The sequence below is a fragment of the Gadus morhua genome, chromosome 15, assembly GCF_902167405.1.
Source record: "Gadus morhua chromosome 15, gadMor3.0, whole genome shotgun sequence".
Taxonomy (NCBI): Eukaryota; Metazoa; Chordata; class Actinopteri; order Gadiformes; family Gadidae; genus Gadus; species Gadus morhua.
Window position 1 is genome coordinate 28,502,294 of NC_044062.1, and position 20,931 is coordinate 28,523,224.

Here is a 20,931-nt window from a genome sequence, read left to right on the forward strand (position 1 = left end):
GTTGAACCCAGGGTCTCCAGTTTAGAAGACAGGCGCTTTTTTTTTAAAATCTTTTTAATGTTTTCAATTTACAATTTTACAGAAATCATAAATACTACATTTACAAATGATAACGTCTCCTACTCCAGAGTTCAAAAGCAAGACATCAATACAAATAATACATACAAATGAACCTAGCTCACCCCCAAGGGAGAGCTCAATCACGCAAAACAGGACTCAAAATTCTATGTGCTGCCGCGCCCCCCCCCCACCCCCACAGGGAGGCCAGTCCCCGCACCCCAACCGGAGCAAACCACCGAAAGGCCCCCCCAAGCGTGACAGCAACATGCGGGCACATATGCGCACCCGACCCGCGGAGGGCGGGCACCCCCCACGGACTGAGCACACAGACACACATACACGCCACTGCCGCACCCGAAAGACCCCGCGGCCATCCACCCCGCCCGGGGAGCAGGACCCGACCCAACTGCAGGAGAGAGAGCACAACAACACACCAGTTCACTCCTTTTGATTGAAAAACAATTTCTTACCAATTAAACAAAATCCCTCCCCCCTCCCTCTCATGAATAAAAGAGGTCCCACTGATAAAGTACTCTTTCACACCCTCCCCTCCATACGTGCACATCAGATCCACATCCCGCTTCATAATGGATTTAAACAGTTGTATGACATTCACCTTCCGTCCCTCAAAGTGCGCATAGTTCCTTCTCAACAGGACCGCGAGTCTGGCATGACTTAAAACAAAATTGCACAAATTAAAATGCACCCCTTTCCCACATACCCCAAACAAAAACAACATCCAAATCATACTCCTCACTCCAACTTTCCCTAATCAGTGCTTTTAGAAATACAAAGAAATCAACCAATTCCCCACAATCCAAAAAATAGTGTGAAAAACTCTCATGACCACTGTTACAGACATCACAAATCACATTAACCTCATTATTTATTTTATTCAATACTACATTTGTGTAGATTCTATTATGTTTAATAAGAAAATCATTATTCTCACACTCAATACTGTTGTATTTAATGTTACAATTTGCCCATATATCTTCCACCTCCCAGTTCACAAACACCCTCTTCCATACTTTCACTGCTGCTGGCTCTTTGAACACATCCCCTATCAACCAATCGTACACTTTCTTCACACTCATTCTCTCCATACCACACTTCCCTCCCTCCACCTTCACATACAATTCAGGAATACGTACTTCTTGCCTACTCACACATTCACTTTCAATCAGTCCAGCCCATTCCCCTGGTATACTGCTTTTAATTCTATCATGAATTTTCTTCACCTTAACTCTATCCTCCATGCCATCTATCTCACACACTGAATCAAAAATGCAGTTATCCCTGAGGAAACCTGGGATGACCTCATAAATAAGATCTTTAACTTGCCGAATGCCTCCTTCTATAAATTTGGGTTCGTATAATGTTTTCTCGTTATGTTTGAATTTTTCATTTAAAAACAGGGGCAAATTGACAAACATATTCAACCCATCGCAATCATATTGCACTTTTGGCAGAAACCTCCTCCACGCCTCTAACACCTCCCTGTATATCTCAGGTATCCCAACCGTCATTGTTTGCTTAAAACCCATGTACCAGCCATAATCACCTATTCCCCCCACTTCATCAATGTATTTCTTTAAAAGATCTTTCCATCCATAATGCCACTTTCCCACCATGTACTTTTGCACAGTCTTTATTCTTATTGCAACTTTTTTGGTTTCCAGATCTATCAATTTCAAACCACCCTTCCGCCTCTTTCCAACCAGTGTTTTCTGTGCGATTTTCACCCCCTTTCCTTCCCAAATAAAATCACACACAATTTTGTTTAAATCATTCATCACCCAGCCTGGCATCTCAACCACACTCATCACGTACACACATACTGACAACATAAGACTATTCACTACCACTACTTTCCCTTTCAATCTTAACTTCCTCCCCCTCCATGCCGTGCACACCGTTCTAATTTTATTGATCACCCCGGTCCATGTCGCATCCCTTGCCTCCTTACTATCCACCCCCAGGTACACACCCAATACCTTTATATACTTCTCTTCTACCCTCAAACCTACCTCTATTCTCTCAACCTTTCCTATATACATTATTTCTGACTTTTCTTTGTTTATCTTCGCTCCTGACGCTCTCCCATAGTCTTCCACTATCTCCATCACCCTCCTGACACTACCTCCATCCCTCACCGTGATCGTTGTGTCATCCGCATAGTGATTTATCACACACCTTCCCCCATATGGTAACTTTATCCCTTCCACCCCCTTGTCCCTCTTGATAAGTGTGGCCAGTGGCTCTACAGGTAAAGCGTACAATAACGCAGACAGAGGACATCCCTGCCTCACTGACCTCTCCACTTCAAAGAAATCTGTTAAAACCCCATTCACCTTTACACAACTCCGTGCGCTCCCATATAACCTCCTCACCCATCCCACCATCTTCTCCCCAAACCCAAACTTCTCTAATACCCTAAACAAAAATTCATGCTCTACTCTATCAAATGCTTTATTCCAGTCTATCCCCACTACTACACCTCCTATCCTATCCCTCTTCATATGTTCTATTACGTCCCTGATCGTCCCTATCGTGTCCGCTATATCCCTACCTGGTATGCTATAACACTGAGTTGGTTGCACTACCTCTCCTATCACTCTCTTCATTCTATTGGCTAATATCCTGGTTAGAATCTTATAATCTACATTCAATAAACTGATTGGCCTATAGATCTCTAAATCTAACTTACTTCCCTTCTTATACAATATGGTTATCACCCCTTCTACCATTCTATCCTGCACCACCCCTGTTCTCTCCATCTCCCTAAATACCTCCACCAAAATGGGTGATACATCGTGTTTATATACTTTGTACCATTCTATCCCTATCCCATCACTCCCCGGACTCTTTCCACTATTTAACCCCTCTATCGCTTCCATTACCTCCTTCTCATTGATTTCCCTATCACAGAAACTCCTATCAGCCTCACTCAACCCACACACTACACTATCCAGCACCTCCTCTATTTTACCTTCATCCACACCCCCCCTCGTATATAACTCCTCATAAAACTCCTGCACCCTCTCCAATATCTCTACGTAGTCTTCTGTTACCACCCCCTCCCTCTTTTTTATTTCATGTATGTAAGTCCTACACTGTTTTCTTTTCTCCAGCCCTAAAAAATACCCTGTACATTTCTCCCCCTCCAACACATATTTTGCCTTAGCCCTCAAAATTGCCCCTCTACATTTCTCCCTCTCATACCTCTCCAACTCCATCTTTACCTCTATATAATTCTCCGCACTGTATCCCTCTTCATCCTCTGCCCTGCCTAACTCTACCCTCAATCTTTCCCTCAAGCCATTCTCTTCCTTCATTATCCTTTCCTTCCTTTTCTTACTATACCTAATACTAATTGATATAATTCTATTTTTCATCACCTCCCATCTCTCCCCTATACTATAGTCAACCCTATCATTCTCTGCCTCCTCCTCAATCCTCTCATTCTCCCCATCTAATACCTCCTTAATCTGTTGCTTATACTCTTCCTCCTCAATATACCCAGCATTCAAAATCCACATTCCTCCCCCTACCTCCTTTTTTCCTACCATAATTCTAAACCGAACCCCATCATGATCACTGAAACTGTTAACCTGGTGTCTCATACTATCTATATATTTAATAATTTCCTCTTGTACTAACACTAAATCTATTCTACTCTTTTTCAATACCCCCTCCCTCATCTGCCTCCTCGTGAACTCTCTCTTCTCTGGATTCTCATACCTCCACACATCTAATAATCCCTTGTCCCTCATTATTTCCATCAACATCCCCCTCGACTTTTCCCACCTAAATTCTACCCCCTTCCCTACATCTAATCTACTACATTTGATATTAAAGTCCCCTACTATCAGACACCTCCCTACTATTAAACCGGCCAACTCCTCCAATATGCTCCTCTTATCCTTTTCTATATTCGGCACATATATATTAATCAACCTAAAATTGGATTTACCATATCTAAACTCTGTAACTAATATCCTCCCTGTCCTATCCTTATATACCTCCCTGACATCTTCTACTTTATCCTTCTTAATCATGATTGCTACCCCCCTTGCATCCCTTGCCCCATTATTATAAAAAAGGTCCCCATTCCATCCCTCTCTCACCTCCTTCACTTTTTCCTCATCCCAATTCGTTTCCTGAATACATAGTATGTCACTCCTATACACAAACAGCAACTCCTTTAACTTTTTACCATCCCTCAGCCCGTTGACATTTACAGAAGTTACAGTGGTCATGAGAGCAACCCAAAGGAAAATAGAACCAAACATTTAGAAATTAAATCACATACCAGACCGCGGCCCTTTAATCCCCTCTGCACGGACTCTTTCCTTGGCAGCCTTTCGTTTGTTTTGCCAACACTTGACAGTTGATATGTCCATGTCCTCTTCACTCTCCTCCTGCCTCCTCGCCTCTCTGCTCGGTAGACGCAGCTCCTTCGCTCCACAATGCGCACCACTCCCCGCTCGCGTGCTGTCAGCCGACCTCCGCGCCTCCTTCACCAACTCCGTCTCTTTCACTCCTTCCCTCTCCACTCCACAATCGTCGTCCATCTCCCTCCGCTCCTCGACTCCTCCCACCCGTTCCATCTCCTCCGCAATCACTCCTGGGACGCTATCCCTGTCTCCGTCTCCTTCTCCGTCCGATCTCCTGTCCACCACGCCGCCGCCCCTCTCCGTCCGCTGGCCGTCACTCTCCTCGCCTTCCTCCCGTCTGCCCACATCCTCTGGCTCCGTCTCTCTCCGCCCGCCCACATCCTCTGGCTCCGTCTCTCTCCGCCCACTCACGTCCTCCCGCTCCGCCTCTCTCCCCCCCCCACACTCACGCGCGTAGTGCCCAGTCTTATTACATTTAAAGCACTTGAAATCTGGGCACTCTCTAAAAATATGCCCCGGCTTAATGCACAGCCTGCACACTCTGACTTGCCTGTCGTGGATGACTCGAAAATATTCGGCCCCACTCAAAGTTTCAAACCTCACTGAGTACGGCAATGACCGGACTTCCTCGTTAAACCTAACTTTTAAGTATCTTGTGCCGTCAGCAATGTCCGTTCCCGGCCACATACGCCTTTTTATTGCCGACATCGGCTTCACTCCCCACTCCTCCAGCTTCTCCACAATTATTCTGTCCTTCAAATACACTGGCAGGTTGATAAAGGAGACAACCAATTCATTATTCATGATGTCCCTGGCGTGCACCACTGCTCCTTTCACTCTTATACCGTCCATTTATCTGGATCTCCCAATCTCATCTCTCATCGAGATTTCGAACCTCCGGTCCCCTTTCACTCTGCATCCCATGACTCCTCCACAAACTTTCTTCACCTCCCTCAGTACATCCATCATTGATATGACTTCCTTTCCCTCCACCTCCACATCCACCGTCAATTCCTCCCCATACATTTCCCTCACAACACCTCGTGACTCACCGCTCCCTCTACTCTCATCGCGTGTGTGTGCTTTGCCGTCGTCGTTATTTGTTCCTTTTTCATTCACTGTTTGTCTGTCCGTCTCGATAGGTCTCTCTATTCCTTTGTCCATGATCATTGTCGTAATATCCGTCTCAATTTCTGTCGGCATTATATCCGTCCTCAACATTCACCTTAATTTAGACACAAGAAACTAATGAAAAAAGAAAGCTGTTGGGGGAAACAAACAATAACACCACAAGAAGAAACACTGAGCAAACAATTGCTCACTGCTTGCTCTCTCTACCTGCTGTCTTTGCTGCACCAACTCCTGAATGCACACCTGAACGAGATCAGACGAGATCGGGCGTGCCTAAGGTGGTAAGCAATTATAGACTTGACCATATTAGCTTTTATACAGGAGGAGGACGTAAGGAGTGAGAGCGCTGCCGTGGCCAGAGACGGGACCTGTACAGAAACAATGATTAGATCCATAATGAATGAATGAATACGTTATTCCAGTCTCAGAGTTACATATTTGAACGCAATGCATTACACTGCTTGGGTGTCATCGTTTGCGTGCTCTTTTGAAGAAACGTAGCGTTGCAAAACCTGGGATGGACTAAGGTGGACCGCCGTCATTGCAGCTCTCTGCTACGTCACTACACTGTCCACATGTTTCACAAATAGAGTTTGAGGAGACGTCGTCAGAGTCTGTATGTTGCTTAAATTCTCCAAAACAGTGGGCGCTAAAGATCAGCGCACGGAAGGCCATTGCATCCAATGAGCTCGAGTTGAAAAGTATAATGCTTACAGTACCTGGTATTCCCAGGCGGTCACCCATCCAAGTACTAACCAGGCCCGACCCTGCTTAGCTTCCGAGATCAGACGAGATCGGGCGTGCCTTTTTTTTTAAAATCTTTTTAATGTTTCCAATTTTTTTACAATTACCCGTCACTACTTACAGCAACCTGGTATTCCCAGTTGGTCTCCCATCCAAGTACTAACCAGGCCCGACCCTGCTTAACTTCCCAGATCAGACGAGAACGGGCGTGCCCAACGTGGTATGGCCGTAAACAATTATAGACTTGACCTTATTAGCTTTTATACAGGAGGAGGACGTAAGGAGTGAGAGCGCTGCCGTGGCCAGAGACGGGACCTGTACAGAAACAATGATTAGATCCATAATGAATGAATGAATACGTTATTCCAGACTAAGAGTTACATATTTGAACGCAATGCATTATTCTGCTTGGGCGTCATCGTTTGCGTGATCTTTTGAAGAAACGTAGCGTTGCAAAACCTGGGATAGACTAAGGTGGACCGCCGTCATTGCAGCTCTCTGCTACGTCACTACACTGTCCACATGTTTCACAAATAGAGTTTGAGGAGACGTCGTCAGAGTCTGTATGTTGCTTAAATTCTCCAAAACAGTGGGCGCTAAAGATCAGCGCACGGTAGGCCATTGCATCCAATGAGCTCGAGTTGAAAAAGTATAATGCTTACAGCACCTGGTATTCCCAGGTGGTCACCCATCCAAGTACTAACCAGGCCCGACCCTGCTTAGCTTCCGAGATCAGACGAGATTGGGCGTGCCTTTTTTTTTAAAATCTTTTTAATGTTTCCAATTTTTTTACAATTACCCGTCACTACTTACAGCAACCTGGTATTCCCAGTTGGTCTCCCATCCAAGTACTAACCAGGCCCGACCCTGCTTAACTTCCCAGATCAGACGAGAACGGGCGTGCCCAACGTGGTATGGCCGTAAACAATTATAGACTTGACCTTATTAGCTTTTATACAGGAGGAGGACGTAAGGAGTGAGAGCGCTGCCGTGGCCAGAGACGGGACCTGTACAGAAACAATGATTAGATCCATAATGAATGAATGAATACGTTATTCCAGACTAAGAGTTACATATTTGAACGCAATGCATTATTCTGCTTGGGCGTCATCGTTTGCGTGATCTTTTGAAGAAACGTAGCGTTGCAAAACCTGGGATAGACTAAGGTGGACCGCCGTCATTGCAGCTCTCTGCTACGTCACTACACTGTCCACATGTTTCACAAATAGAGTTTGAGGAGACGTCGTCAGAGTCTGTATGTTGCTTAAATTCTCCAAAACAGTGGGCGCTAAAGATCAGCGCACGGTAGGCCATTGCATCCAATGAGCTCGAGTTGAAAAAGTATAATGCTTACAGCACCTGGTATTCCCAGGTGGTCACCCATCCAAGTACTAACCAGGCCCGACCCTGCTTAGCTTCCGAGATCAGACGAGATTGGGCGTGCCTAAGGTGGTATGGCCGTAAGCATTCTTAGACTTGACAATATTAGCTTTTATACAGGAGGAGGACGTAAGGAGTGAGAGCGCTGCCGTGGCCAGAGACGGGACTTGTACAGAAACAATGATTAGATCCATAATGAATGGATGAATACGTTATTCCAGACTCAGAGTTACATATTTGAACGCAATGCATTACACTGCTTGGGCGTCATCGTTTGCGTGATCTTTTGAAGAAACATAGCGTTGCAAAACCTGGGATGGACTAAGGTGGACCACCATTGCAGCTCCCTGGTACGTCAGTACACTGTCCACATGTTTCACAAAGAGAGTTTGAGGAGACGTCGTCAGAGTCTGTATGTTGCTTAAATTCTCCAAAACAGTGGGCGCTAAAGATCAGCGCACGGTAGGCCATTGCATCCAATGAGCTCGAGTTGAAAAAGTATAATGCTTACAGCACCTGGTATTCCCAGGCGGTCACCCATCCAAGTACTACCCAGGCCCGACCCTCCTTATCTTCCGAGATCAGACGAGATCGGGTGTGCCTAAGGTGGTATGGCCGTAAGCAATTATAGACTTGACCATATTAGCTTTTATACAGGAGGCGGACGTAAGGAGTGAAAGCGCTGCCGTGGCCAGAGACGGGACCTGACAGAAACAATGATTAGATCCATGATGAATGAATGAACGAATACGTTATTCCAGACTCAGAGTTACATATTTGAACGCAATTCATTACACTGCTTGGGCGTCATCATTTGCGTGCTCTTTTGAAGAAACGTAGCGTTGCAAAACCTGGGATGGACTAAGGTGGACCGCCGTCATTGCAGCTCTCTGCTACGTCACTACACTGTCCACATGTTTCACAAATAGAGTTTGAGGAGACGTCGTCAGAGTCTGTATGTTGCTTAAATTCTCCAAAACAGTGGGCGCTAAAGATCAGCGCACGGAAGGCCATTGCATCCAATGAGCTCGAGTTGAAAAAGTATAATGCTTAAAGCTCCTGGTATTCCAAGGCGGTCACCCATTCAAGTACTAACCAGGCCCGACCCTGCTTAGCTTCCGAGATCAGACGAGATCGGGCGTGCCTAAGGTGGTATGGCCGTAAACAATTATAGACTTGACCATATTAGCTTTTATACAGGAGGAGGACGTAAGGAGTGAGAGCGCTGCCGTGGCCAGAGACGGGACTTGTACAGAAATAATGATTAGATCGAAAATGAATGAATGAATACGTTATTCCAGACTCAGAGTTACATATTTGAACGCAATGCATTACACTGCTTGGGCGTCATCGTTTGCGTGATCTTTTGAAGAAACGTAGCGTTGCAAAACCTGGGATGGACTAAGGTGGACCGCCGTCATTGCAGCTCTCTGCTACGTCACTACACTGTCCACATGTTTCACAAATAGAGTTTGAGGAGACGTCGTCAGAGTCTGTATGTTGCTTAAATTCTCCAAAACAGTGGGCGCTAAAGATCAGCGCACGGTAGGCCATTGCATCCAATGAGCTCGAGTTGAAAAAGTATAATGCTTACAGCACCTGGTATTCCCAGGCGGTCACCCATCCAAGTACTAACCAGGCCCGACCCTGCTTATCTTCCGAGATCAGACGAGATCGGGTGTGCCTAAGGTGGTATGGCCGTAAGCAATTATAGACTTGACCTTATTAGCTTTTATACAGGAGGCGGACGTAAGGAGTGAAAGCGCTGCCGTGGCCAGAGACGGGACTTGTACAGAAACAATGATTAGATCCATGATGAATGAATGAACGAATACGTTATTCCAGACTCAGAGTTACATATTTGAACGCAATTCATTACACTGCTTGGGCGTCATCGTTTGCGTGATCTTTTGAAGAAACGTAGCGTTGCAAAACCTGGGATGGACTAAGGTGGACCGCCGTCATTGCAGCTCTCTGCTACGTCACTACACTGTCCACATGTTTCACAAATAGAGTTTGAGGAGACGTCGTCAGAGTCTGTATGTTGCTTAAATTCTCAAAAACAGTGGGCGCTAAAGATCAGCGCACGGTAGGCCATTGCATCCAATGAGCTCGAGTTGAAAAAGTATAATGCTTACAGCACCTGGTATTCCCAGGCGGTCACCCATCCAAGTACTAACCAGGCCCGACCCTGCTTAGCTTCCGAGATCAGACGAGATTGGGCGTGCCTAAGGTCGTATGGCCGTAAGCATTCTTAGACTTGACCATATTAGCTTTTATATAGGAGGAGGACGTAAGGAGTGAGAGCGCTGCCGTGGCCAGAGACGGGACCTGTACAGAAACAATGATTAGATCCATAATGAATGAATTAATATGTTATTCCAGACTCAGAGTTACATATTGGAACGCAATGCATTATTCTGCTTGGGCGTCATCATTTGCGTGATCTTTTGAAGAAACGTAGCGTCGCAAAACCTGGGATGGACTAAGGTGGACCGCCGTCATTGCAGCTCTCTGCTACGTCACTACACTGTCCACATGTTTCACAAATAGAGTTTGAGGAGACGTCGTCAGAGTCTGTATGTTGCTTAAATTCTCCAAAACAGTGGGCGCTAAAGATCAGCGCACGGTAGGCCATTGCATCCAATGAGCTCGAGTTGAAAAAGTATAATGCATACAGCACCTGGTATTCCCAGTCGGTCACCCATCCAAGTACTAACAAGGCCCGACCTTGCTTAGCTTCCGAGATCAGACGAGATTGGGCGTGCCTAAGGTGGTATGGCCGTAAGCATACTTAGACTTGACCATATTAGCTTTTATACAGGAGGAGGACGTAAGGAGTGAGAGCGCTGCCGTGGCCAGAGACGGGACTTGTACAGAAACAATGATTAGATCCATAATGAATGGATGAATACGTTATTCCAGACTCAGAGTTACATATTTGAACGCAATGCATTACACTGCTTGGGCGTCATCGTTTGCGTGATCTTTTGAAGAAATGTAGCGTTGCAAAACCTGGGATGGACTAAGGTGGACCGCCATCATTGCAGCTCCCTGCTACGTCAGTACACTGTCCACATGTTTCACAAAGAGAGTTTGAGGAGACGTCGTCAGAGTCTGTATGTTGCTTAAATTCTCCAAAACAGTGGGCGCTAAAGATCAGCGCACGGTAGGCCATTGCATCCAATGAGCTCGAGTTGAAAAAGTATAATGCTTACAGCACCTTGTATTCCCAGGCAGTCACCCATCCAAGTACTAACCAGGCCCGACCCTGCTTATCTTCCGAGATAAGACGAGATCGGGTGTGCCTTTTTTTTATTTATTTTTTTATTAACACAAAATATATACATACACCATCATACATAAATAAAACATAAAACAAATAAAACAAGAAAGATACTTCAGATCCATCTCAAACCAAAATAACTACAAACAATACTGGGTTAGCCAGGATGCTTTTGTAAAAACCTTCAATACACTGGCCCCTCACCAAATCAAAAAAGTCATGAACTTAAAACACTAATTAACAAGAAATAAAAAAAAATAGTCAGTCACCCTGCTGACCTCAACTCATCCAAAATCCAATTTCACTTCCCCATCGCCTCCAAGCACAACAAAAGTGCTCCCCTCCACAAACCCTCCCAGAAACTCATCTTCCCCAACATATCTATAAACCATATTCACATCTCTTCTCATTATACTTTTAAAAACACTCCATACCTCAACTCTCTTCTCCTCATAATGGGCCAAATTCCTCCTGAGCTTGACAGCATACCTTGCGTGGCTTAAAACATAATTTAACAGATTAACATTACAACCCTCCACCTTACTTATCACCCCAAACAGCGCAGAGTTACGTATGTAACTCCGGTTCTATGAATCCTGGATGACCGCCAGAGGCGGTGCATTAAGCACTGGATTTATCCGTCTCGCGCATGCGCAGTTCGAGTACCTATACCAACAAGGTCACATGTGACCCTCGTGACACCGGATTGGCTATATAGCCCGGTGTCGACAGAGGATCTGTTCCCAGAATCTTCTCGCGAACCACGAGACTTCTGAGTGACCTGTAACTCTGGCGGTCATCCAGGATTCATAGAACCGGAGTTACATACGTAACTCTGCGTTCTATTTCATCCTTACTGACCGCCAGAGGCGGTGCATTAAGCACTGGATGGCCAATACCAACAACGTCACGAAGAGTCAAGGTGCTCACCTACTGATCAGAGAAAGCAGAGCTTGGCATCAGGGCCACGCCCATTGGATGGGGAGTGGCAACGTTGACCCGGTAGAACCTGGAGAATGTGCTAGGCGACGCCCATGACGCCGCGGCACAGATGGTCCCCAGGGGCACCCCTCTCAGGGCAGCCCATGATGTGGAGACGCTCCTAGTTGAGTGACACCTCACCCTGGATGGCGGGGGGCGGCCACTGGCCCCGTAGGCGTGTGTTATGGTCTCCACAATCCAGTGGGACAGCCTCTGCTTTGTTAAAGCATGACCCCTGTTAGGGCCACCATGGCAAACAAAAAGCTGCTCCGACTGGCGAATACCGGCGGTAGCAGAAATATAAGCCCTAAGGGCCCGCACCGGGCACAGCAGCTCAGACCCACCCTCCCCAGAAGGGGGGTCAAAGCGTGCTAACTGGATGGGCTGGTTAAGGTGATTGCGTGGCAGGGTCTTTGGCAGGAACGCAACGTTCGGCCATAGAGTGACACCCGAGCCATCAGAGTTCCACCTCAGGCATGTGTCACTCACTGATAGGGCATGCAACTCCCCGACCCGCTTGGCAGATGTTATGGCGAGTAAAAAGGCAGCCTTCATAGACAGCCACTTCAAACCCCCTTGACCCAAAGGCTCGAAGGGAGGAGATGACAAGGCTTCCAGCACCAGCGGCAGGTCCCATGCTGGAGACCGCATGGCTGTAGGGGGACGCAGCCTCAAAGCCCCTCTTAGAAAGAGGGACACTAATCTGTGGCGCCCTACCGTGGCGCTGTCAACCCTATCATGTAGGGAGGAGATGGCAGCGACATAGACCCTCAGGGTAGAGTGCGACCGGCCACTATCCAGGAGGGACTGCAGAAATTCCAGCACCGTGGTCACAGCACAATGCACTGGATCCACGGCCCTAGCCGCACACCAGTTGGAGAACAGCTTCCACCTGTTTCCGTACTGCAACCTGGTCGATGGTGCCCTGGCACTCATGACCGTACCCCTGACAGCCGTAGTGCACTCCCTCAGCAGTGGGTCGGGCCCTGCAGTGGCCAAGCCCAGAGCTGTAGGCGAGAGGGGTCGGGATGCCAGATCTGACCCCCCAGCTGGGACAGGAGATCCCTCCTGTCGGGGAGGCGCCATGGCGTGCTGCAGCAGAGCCTGAGCAGCAGTGGATACCAGAGCCTCCCCGGCCAAAAGGGGGCCACCAGAAGGAGCCGGTGGCCCTGCAAAAGGACCCTCTGGAGTGTCGGCAGAATCAAAGGCAATGGTGGGTAGGCATAAAGAGGCCTGTCCGGCCAATCGTGCGCCAGCGCGTCCTGCCCTAAAGGGCTGGACGCTTCTGCCCAGGAGAACCAGAGGGGGCAATGCGCCGACTCCTCCGAGGCAAAGAGGTCCACCTCTGCCCTGCCGAAGAGGCCCCACATTGACTCCACCACCTCGGGGTGAAGCCGCCATTCCCCCGGTGGAGGCTTCCGTCGGGAGAGGAAGTCTGCCGCCCGATTCTGGGCCCCCGGCAAATAGACTGCACGTAGGCTGGCCAGACGGGGAGAAGCCCAAGTCAACAGGCTCTGGGATACCCGGAGTAGCCGTGCTGACCTGGTGCCCCCCTGGTGGTTCACCTGCGAAACCGTGGCCATGTTGTCCGACCGGACCAGGACATGCCGGCCTGTCAAATGGGGCAGAAAGCTGGCTAATGCCAGCTGCACAGCCCGGAGTTCCAGCACATTGATGTGTTGTGCCATGTCCCGGCCAGACCACCGTCCCTGCGCAGTCCTGCCCTGCCACACTGCGCCCCATCCCGAGAGGCAGGCATCGGTTGTCACCAACTCCCGGCGTGCCGGGATTGCGCCCATGGGCACGCCTGCCTCCAGATACGCTCTCCTTCTCCATGGGGCCAGAGAGACAAGACACTGCAGGGTCACCTTGACCCTCCTCTGCCTGTGCCACTTGGCATCTAGGTGCAGGCTGTTCAGCCACATTTGGAGTGGGCGCAGGGACAGTAAACCCAGAGGCACCACAGCTGAAGCAGCTGCCAGCTTGCCCAGAAGCTGAAGAAAAAGAATAAAAAGCAGCCTCCTGCCGGCTCTGAAGAGAGGAAGGAGGCGGAGGATGTCGTTCACCCGTCGAGGTGAAAGGTAGGCCTTCATGGCGACCGAGTCCAGGACCAACCCCAGATAGGTAACCCGTTGGGAAGGGTCCAGGCAACTCTTTGTTTGATTCACCGTCAAGCCCAGCCGGGCGACGTGCGACAGCAGGCGGGCCGTGTCCTGGGCCACCTGGGACCTGGAGGGCGCACAGACCAGCCAGTCGTCCAGATACGGCAGGATCTTCATGCCCTGCGTCTGCAGGGGTGCGAGGGCTGCCGCCACAACCCTGGTGAAAACCCTCGGGGAGAGGGAAAGCCCGAAGGGAAGTACCCTGAATTGGTAATGCCTGCCCCGATAGGCAAACCTCAGGAACCGCCTGTGGTGTGCCGCAACCGGCACATGAAAATAGGCGTCCTTTAGGTCTATAGTCGTGAACCACTCCCCCCTGGCAACTACCCTCAGGGTGTCCGCCGAGGTGAGCATGTGAAATGGTAAAATTTTTAAAAACGTGTTCAGGCCCCTTAGGTCTAGAATGGGCCTGAATCCGCCGTCTTTCTTGGTGACCAGAAAGTACGCCGAGTAGAACCCCCCGGGTTGTAACTGAGGGTCCACTGGCTCGATCGCACCCTTGGCCAGGAGGGCGGATAGCTCCTGGGCCAGAGCTGCGGCCTTCGTCGGGTCGCGGACGACTGTCATCCTGACCCGGCCAAAGGCCTGGGGCCGGCGTCGGAACTGTAATTCGTACCCCCGGGTTAAGGTGGAAACCACCCAGGGGTCTATAGTACAGGCAGCCCAATAGCTGATCTGCTGCTGGGAAAAACAGCCGACGACCGGCCCCGTGGTCCTAGCGCCTGGCCCCCCGGCCTCTGTCGGCTCTGGAGGGGTACCGGTGAGGCTCCGCGGCCCGAGGCTGCCCGGGCGATGGGCGGGCGGGGGCGCGAAAGCTATCAGTGGGCTGCTGGGCGGACCGCCGAGACCTGCGTAGGCCCTCCTCTCTTGCTGGGTAAGAGCGTGGTGGCTGGTAGCGGCCCCGGGGGGCAGCCGGGGGGGCTCTAGGCCTGCCAGGAGCGGAGACACTCCTGTGAAGACCTGACAGCTGCAGGTTGGTTTTGCCTAGCTTGGGCAGCTCGCTCCAGCGTCTCCAGGGCAGCTGACCCAAACAGCTCCCCCGGTACCACTGGCACGGCTCTAAGGGCCTTCCTGCACGCCTCCGTCAGGGGCGACTGAGCCAACCAAACCTGGCGGCGAGTCTGGACCAGGGTGGACATAACACGCCCCAATTCCCTGGACATGAGGGCAAAGGCCTGTAGGGACGCGTCGCTCAGGTCCTGTGTAGACGGCTCAACTGCAGCTTGTTGCAGCGAGGTCGAGAGCGCCAGCATTAGGTGGGAGAGGGAGTTGCCAATCCGCCCCATACGTGCTGCTGCGTCCTAGGCCTTCGAAAGCAGGTCGTCTGTGACCCTGCACTGGGGCCGAGGACACCTGGCATCCGGCCGCAAGGCCTGATCGGGGGTTAGAATGAGGGAGGCAATGGCGGGCTCAACGGGTGGCATGCAACCCAAACCATACTGCGCTGGATCCCGCATGGCAGCCAAGGCCCGAGCACTGGAAGGACGGGGGAGAGCCTTGGCGTCCTTCCAGCAGAGGTGTAGCTCCTTTAAATACTCCTCCGAAGGAGGGACAGAGAAAGGGGCTGTGGCAGGGCTGCGCCTGAAAAAGGCGCTAGGCTGGGCCAAGTCTGCCTGAGGAGCATCGAGCCCCAGGCGAGCCAGGGCCGTACGGATGACGGCCCCGATGGGGTTACCCTCTGTGCTGTGCCCAGAGCTCTGAGTAGAGGAGCGGGAGGCCTCCCCAAAAGCGTTTGAGGATTCCTCCCCCGTGACACCCTCACTGAAGAGGTTGGCTGATGCCGCCAGCGACAGGACATCGTCCGTCCCCGGCACATCCCCCAAGGAAGGGTCAGGCCGGATGTCAGCCACCGCGCCACCTGCCCCAGGTTGCAGGGTCAGGAGGAGTTCCTGTATCCTCTCCATATCGGACGACAAGCGATCCACCTTGGATGCTAGCTCGTCCCTAGCCCTTTTCCTGGGGGGGGGGCCTGCTCTACCCCGACGCCAAGAATGGCCGGGCTGAGCAGGAGGAAGTAGCGCCATTGATGGTAGGTCGACAGCTGCCGGATGTTCCACCGCTGCGAGCCTAGCCAGCCTGAGTGCCAAGGGCATGGAGCCGCAGTTCATACAGGCCCTCTCGGTAAGGCCCTCCCTCAAATGCTCGAAGCCGAGGCAAGAGGGGCAGCGATCATGGCCATCGTCAGGCTCAAGGAGGGCCACACAGGCGCCACACACATGAGCCATCAGCAGAACACTGGGAGAGGGAGCACTGCCTTCACCAGAGAGCTACTAATTCAAGAAGAGCCAAGAAAGTGTTACCGGGAGAGGACGCGAGAGCGCAGTCTTCACCAGCAAGTGACTGGAAAAATAATTACACACTCAAATATACAGCAGTGTTCTCGGGAGAGGACGCGAGAGCGCTGTCTTCACCGGTAAGTGACTGAAAAGAAACAAACAAGTGTTACAGGGAGAGGGCGCGAGAGCGCTGCCTTCACCGGTAAGTGACTAAAAAATAAACCCCAACAGTGTTACAGGGAGAGGGCGCGAGAGCGCTGCCTTCACCGGTAAGTGACCGAAAGAAATAAACAACAGTGTTACAGGGAGAGGACGCGAGAACGCTGCCTTCACCGGTAAGTGACTGACTGGAAAAACCTTTTACCAAATAAATTTGGTAACCCAGAACACAGCCGAGCTGTTTCTATAAGGGAGCTATCAGTAGCGAAATTAATCCCAGTAGTGAAAATAACCCCAGCAGTGTTGCCGGGAGAGGACGCGAGAGCGCTGCCTTCACCGGTAAGTGACTGAAACTAAACAAAACCTTGGAAGCTTCTACTTCAGCGCTGTACAGACCAACAGCCCCTGGAGGACGAGTTCACCCGTTGCTCCGACCCTTGGTCGCGAGGCTGCACACAGTCTGGAGCGCGATCCTTTTCAAAAAGCGAATACGCTATCCGCAAGCGGTACTACAACATGCGTCTTTGCGAGAAGATGAAAGGAACAGATCCTCTGTCGACACCGGGCTATATAGCCAATCCGGTGTCACGAGGGTCACATGTGACCTTGTTGGTATAGGTACTCGAACTGCGCATGCGCGAGACGGATAAATCCAGTGCTTAATGCACCGCCTCTGGCGGTCAGTAAGGATGAAATAGAACCACAACTCTCTCCATTCCATTCTCTCCACAAACCCTCCTCCCCAACATCTGTTTATTAATCCTTTAATTTTCCCAAAGTATCCCTCCAACTCACAACATTCAACAAACTCATGCATACACGTTTCCACCCCCACTCTGCACACATCACATTCCTTCCTCACATTCACATCAAACCTACTGATTATTAAATTGTTAAACACCCTATTGTGCCGCAAAAGGAAATCAAAATCTTCACATTCAATACAGTTCCATTTCACTCTTAAATTCCTCCATATTCCCCCTACATCCATATCAATCATCACTCTAACCCATACTTTCTCCGCAGCCGGTCTCCTCACTTCTTTCCCTCTTAAACATCTATACATTACTCTTGTTTTCAAACTCTTCAGACTCACCCTCCTTTCTCCTTCCCCCACATACATTTCTATCTCCTTCTCCATTCACCACAGCCTCTCTCTCAATCATCCCAACCCATTCTCTCGGCATACCCTCCTTGATCCTTTCCAACACTCCCTGTGCCGTACCCAACCATATTTCATCCCCTCTTTCCCTCACCTCGTCGACCATTACCTGTGCCCTCATGAACCCAGGTACATACTCATAAACTAAATCCTTCACCTTCCTAACCCCTGCTCTCCAAATCACCCTGTTATAAATTGTGTTCCCTTCAAATGTGATTTTTGGATTTAAAAACACTGGTTGCTCCCATACCTGCTTAACATCCTTACACTCATACTTCACACATTTCACAAACTCTCCCCACGCTCCCAGCACCTCCTTATAAAACTCAGACACTCCACTCAACATACCTTTCATTAGTTCCACATACACTCCACTCTCTCCACACCCACCACATTTATTAATTGCTTCCCTTAAAAACACCTTCCATATATGATCCCTCTTGTCCTTTAGATATCTCACCACCATTTTCACCCTAAGTGCTTTCTTTCTCCTTTCTAAATTAATCAATTTTAACCCACCATCCTCATACTCATTTTCCATCACCTCCCTGGCTATCCTAACTCCCTTCCCACCCCACACAAACTCACTCACCATTCTCTCCACCTCCTTCAAAACTCTATCAGGCACATCCAACACATTCATTGCATACACAAGCTTGCTCATTACCAGCGCATTCACAACTGTCACCTTCCCCTTCAGCTTCAACCCTCTAAGTTTCCAAAACCTTAACGTCTTCCTAATACCATTCATTATCCCTTCAAACTGCATATCTCTCCCTTCTTTATCCTCTATCCCTAAGTTCACACCTAACATCCTAAAATAATCCTTTTTCTCTTTCAATCCTATCTCCCTCCTACCTGCTCTCTCCACACCTACATACATAATTTCTGACTTTTCTATGTTTATTTTTGCCCCTGATGCCCTACCATATAACTCTACACTACCTAAAACCTCAACTACACTTTCCCTGTCCCTTACTGTAACTGTCGTGTCATCCGCATACTGAAATAATAAACTAACCCGCCCCTCTGGCAACTCTATGCTAAAAAAGTCCTGCTTGCTGGACCCAAGATATCGGGGCAACAATTTTGATGAGTATGCGGAGGAGGAGACAAAGTGCGCGCTGATCAATGAAATGTTGGACACGGAAGACAGAGAGAGCGGTGCCAGTGCGTCAGCTGCTGACCAGCCAGAGTCCTTGGCGCAGACAGCGGTGCCACCACCCACCAAAAAAGAACGCTCGGAGACCTGCTGAAGTCACGGACAAGCACGTCTGCAACCGTCCCGAAGAGAGCCAGAGCCGACCTGGAGCTCACTCGCTACCTGCAGGAGGAACCCATCGACTCTAATGACAACCCCCTGGCATGGTGGTGCAACAACCAGGAGAGATTTCCCTTGCTCTCCAAAGTGGCACGCAAGTACATGTGTATTTGCGCAACAAGCACACCATCCGAGAGGGTTTTCAGTGTCGCTGGAAATGTTGTCACCCCTCTCAGATCCTCTCTCAAACCGCATAAGGTTAACAAGGACATGACCGAGTTATAAATCATCGCCCTATGTGTGTGTGTGTGTGTGTGTGTGTGAATGTGAAATTGTAGTGCCTGGTTTCTCTTATTTTGTATAGGCTACTTAATTTAAAAAAAAAAAAACGGTCAATTATTTTATTTATTTATTATTTATTTTATTTTATGCATTTAAACGTTCAGCCTTCTCCTGAATTTAGTTTTTAAGTTCAATCAGGAGAAACAACTTGCATCTGTGCCGTTACCGCCCTTTGATCTGCATTCAATAAATAAGAAGTGTTATAAAATTGCCTCGTCTTTTTTTTAATAACCTTTTTTAAATTAAAACATTTTTTGCAATAATATCGCATACCGCGATATTGCGCCCCCTGTCTTCACCGCGGTGAAAATTCCTCAACCGTGACAGCCCTAAACACATACACATATTACGGTGAAACTGCATGAAATCAGTGCAAATATGTTAATCTAAGCATGTAGAAGGCGCCATATTTAAAATCTGGCATTATCTGGAAAGGCACTTAGCAATCGATATTTTCTGACAGCATGTTCTCAAAACATAAAATGTTAATATTTAAAGGTCTGATAGATCCGAAGACTAGTGTTGTCAGGTCCAGGTGCTGATTGCCAAGGACGAGAAAACCCTTGGTGTGTTCCGAAACAGGTTTAAAATGTAAATTCTTGAGCAGTAAGGGGATGTGGCTCAGTGGTAGAGCGCATGCTTTGCATGTATGAGTTCAAACCCCCGCATCTCCATTTGATTGCCCTAGAAAAGTCATGTGAGTGCTATTTTAATCAAATGAGGTCACGCAATGCTTAACCTACCAAAGATGAACATGATAGAGAATTGAGATGTCGTAACTGTGTGGTTAAGGTGATAGACTAGAAATCCATTGGGGTCAGTAGTATATCCTATATGCCCTCTGGACCAATTCCTATCTGAACTCACTTCCGGTTGGGGAGGGGGTGGGGGGTGTAGGGGGTATCCCTATTCACAGGGGCACTTCCGGTTTATGGTTCATGACGCGTCATAAACCATAAACCCTTTGTGTAGGTATGACAGGTGTAATGCCTGTGGTGAGCCTGCAGGGGTCGCTGGGGTGCGGGATCTGTATAATCAAAGGTGTGTATGTGGGTGTGATTAGTGCATGTGGGTGTTTGTGTGTGTGTGTGTGTGTGTGTGTGTGTGTGTGTGTGTGTGTGTGTGTGTGTGTGTGCGTGTGTGCGTGTGCGGGTGCGGGTGTGGGTGTGTGTTTGTGTGTGCCTGGTGGGGGTGTGTTAGGGGTATGTGAGGCCACCGAGTCTGGTCTGTAGGTGTGCTAGCAGAATGATCACAGTGCTGTTGGAAGGACAGCCAGCCGTCAATGCGGACTGTGGGGTGAGCCCCTTGATGGACGGATGTATTGTGGCCGTAGAGAGTGTGAGGTGGGACACTGTAGATAGGTGGATCGTCACGTGCTGTTTGAAGTACCCCCGTCACTATATGCAGAGTGATTTGGCGGGAGTGTGTGTGTGTGTGTGTGTGTGTGTGTGTGTGTGTGTGTGTGTGTGTGTGTGTGTGTGTGTGTGTGTGTGTGTGTGTGTGTGTGAGTGTGTCAACAGATGTTTCATGGGCTATGATTCTATTAACATTATGTGGACAGCAGCATCATTATATGGTACAATTCTT

At 49.1% G+C, this 20,931-nt stretch overlaps 4 non-coding genes and 4 pseudogenes across 4 annotated transcripts; all 8 read right to left on the minus strand.

Annotated features, from left to right (window-relative positions):
- Nucleotides 1-6,449: 6,449 nt before the first annotated feature.
- LOC115560522 (uncharacterized) lies at nucleotides 6,450-6,569 on the minus strand (annotated as a pseudogene).
- A 572-nt stretch (nucleotides 6,570-7,141) lies between these two features.
- LOC115560523 (uncharacterized) lies at nucleotides 7,142-7,261 on the minus strand (annotated as a pseudogene).
- A 421-nt stretch (nucleotides 7,262-7,682) lies between these two features.
- LOC115560534 (5S ribosomal RNA) lies at nucleotides 7,683-7,801 on the minus strand. The gene has a single exon (XR_003979772.1). It is a non-coding gene; the product is annotated as a 5S ribosomal RNA (ribosomal RNA).
- A 418-nt stretch (nucleotides 7,802-8,219) lies between these two features.
- On the minus strand, nucleotides 8,220-8,338 carry LOC115560529 (5S ribosomal RNA). Its single transcript, XR_003979768.1, has one exon. It is a non-coding gene; the product is annotated as a 5S ribosomal RNA (ribosomal RNA).
- A 424-nt stretch (nucleotides 8,339-8,762) lies between these two features.
- Nucleotides 8,763-8,881, minus strand: LOC115560520 (uncharacterized; annotated as a pseudogene).
- Nucleotides 8,882-9,302: 421 nt separating this feature from the next.
- LOC115560519 (5S ribosomal RNA) lies at nucleotides 9,303-9,421 on the minus strand. The gene has a single exon (XR_003979767.1). It is a non-coding gene; the product is annotated as a 5S ribosomal RNA (ribosomal RNA).
- Nucleotides 9,422-9,846: 425 nt separating this feature from the next.
- Nucleotides 9,847-9,965, minus strand: LOC115560545 (5S ribosomal RNA). Its single transcript, XR_003979780.1, has one exon. It is a non-coding gene; the product is annotated as a 5S ribosomal RNA (ribosomal RNA).
- Nucleotides 9,966-10,386: 421 nt separating this feature from the next.
- LOC115560555 (uncharacterized) lies at nucleotides 10,387-10,505 on the minus strand (annotated as a pseudogene).
- Between the last annotated feature and the right edge of the window lie 10,426 nt (nucleotides 10,506-20,931).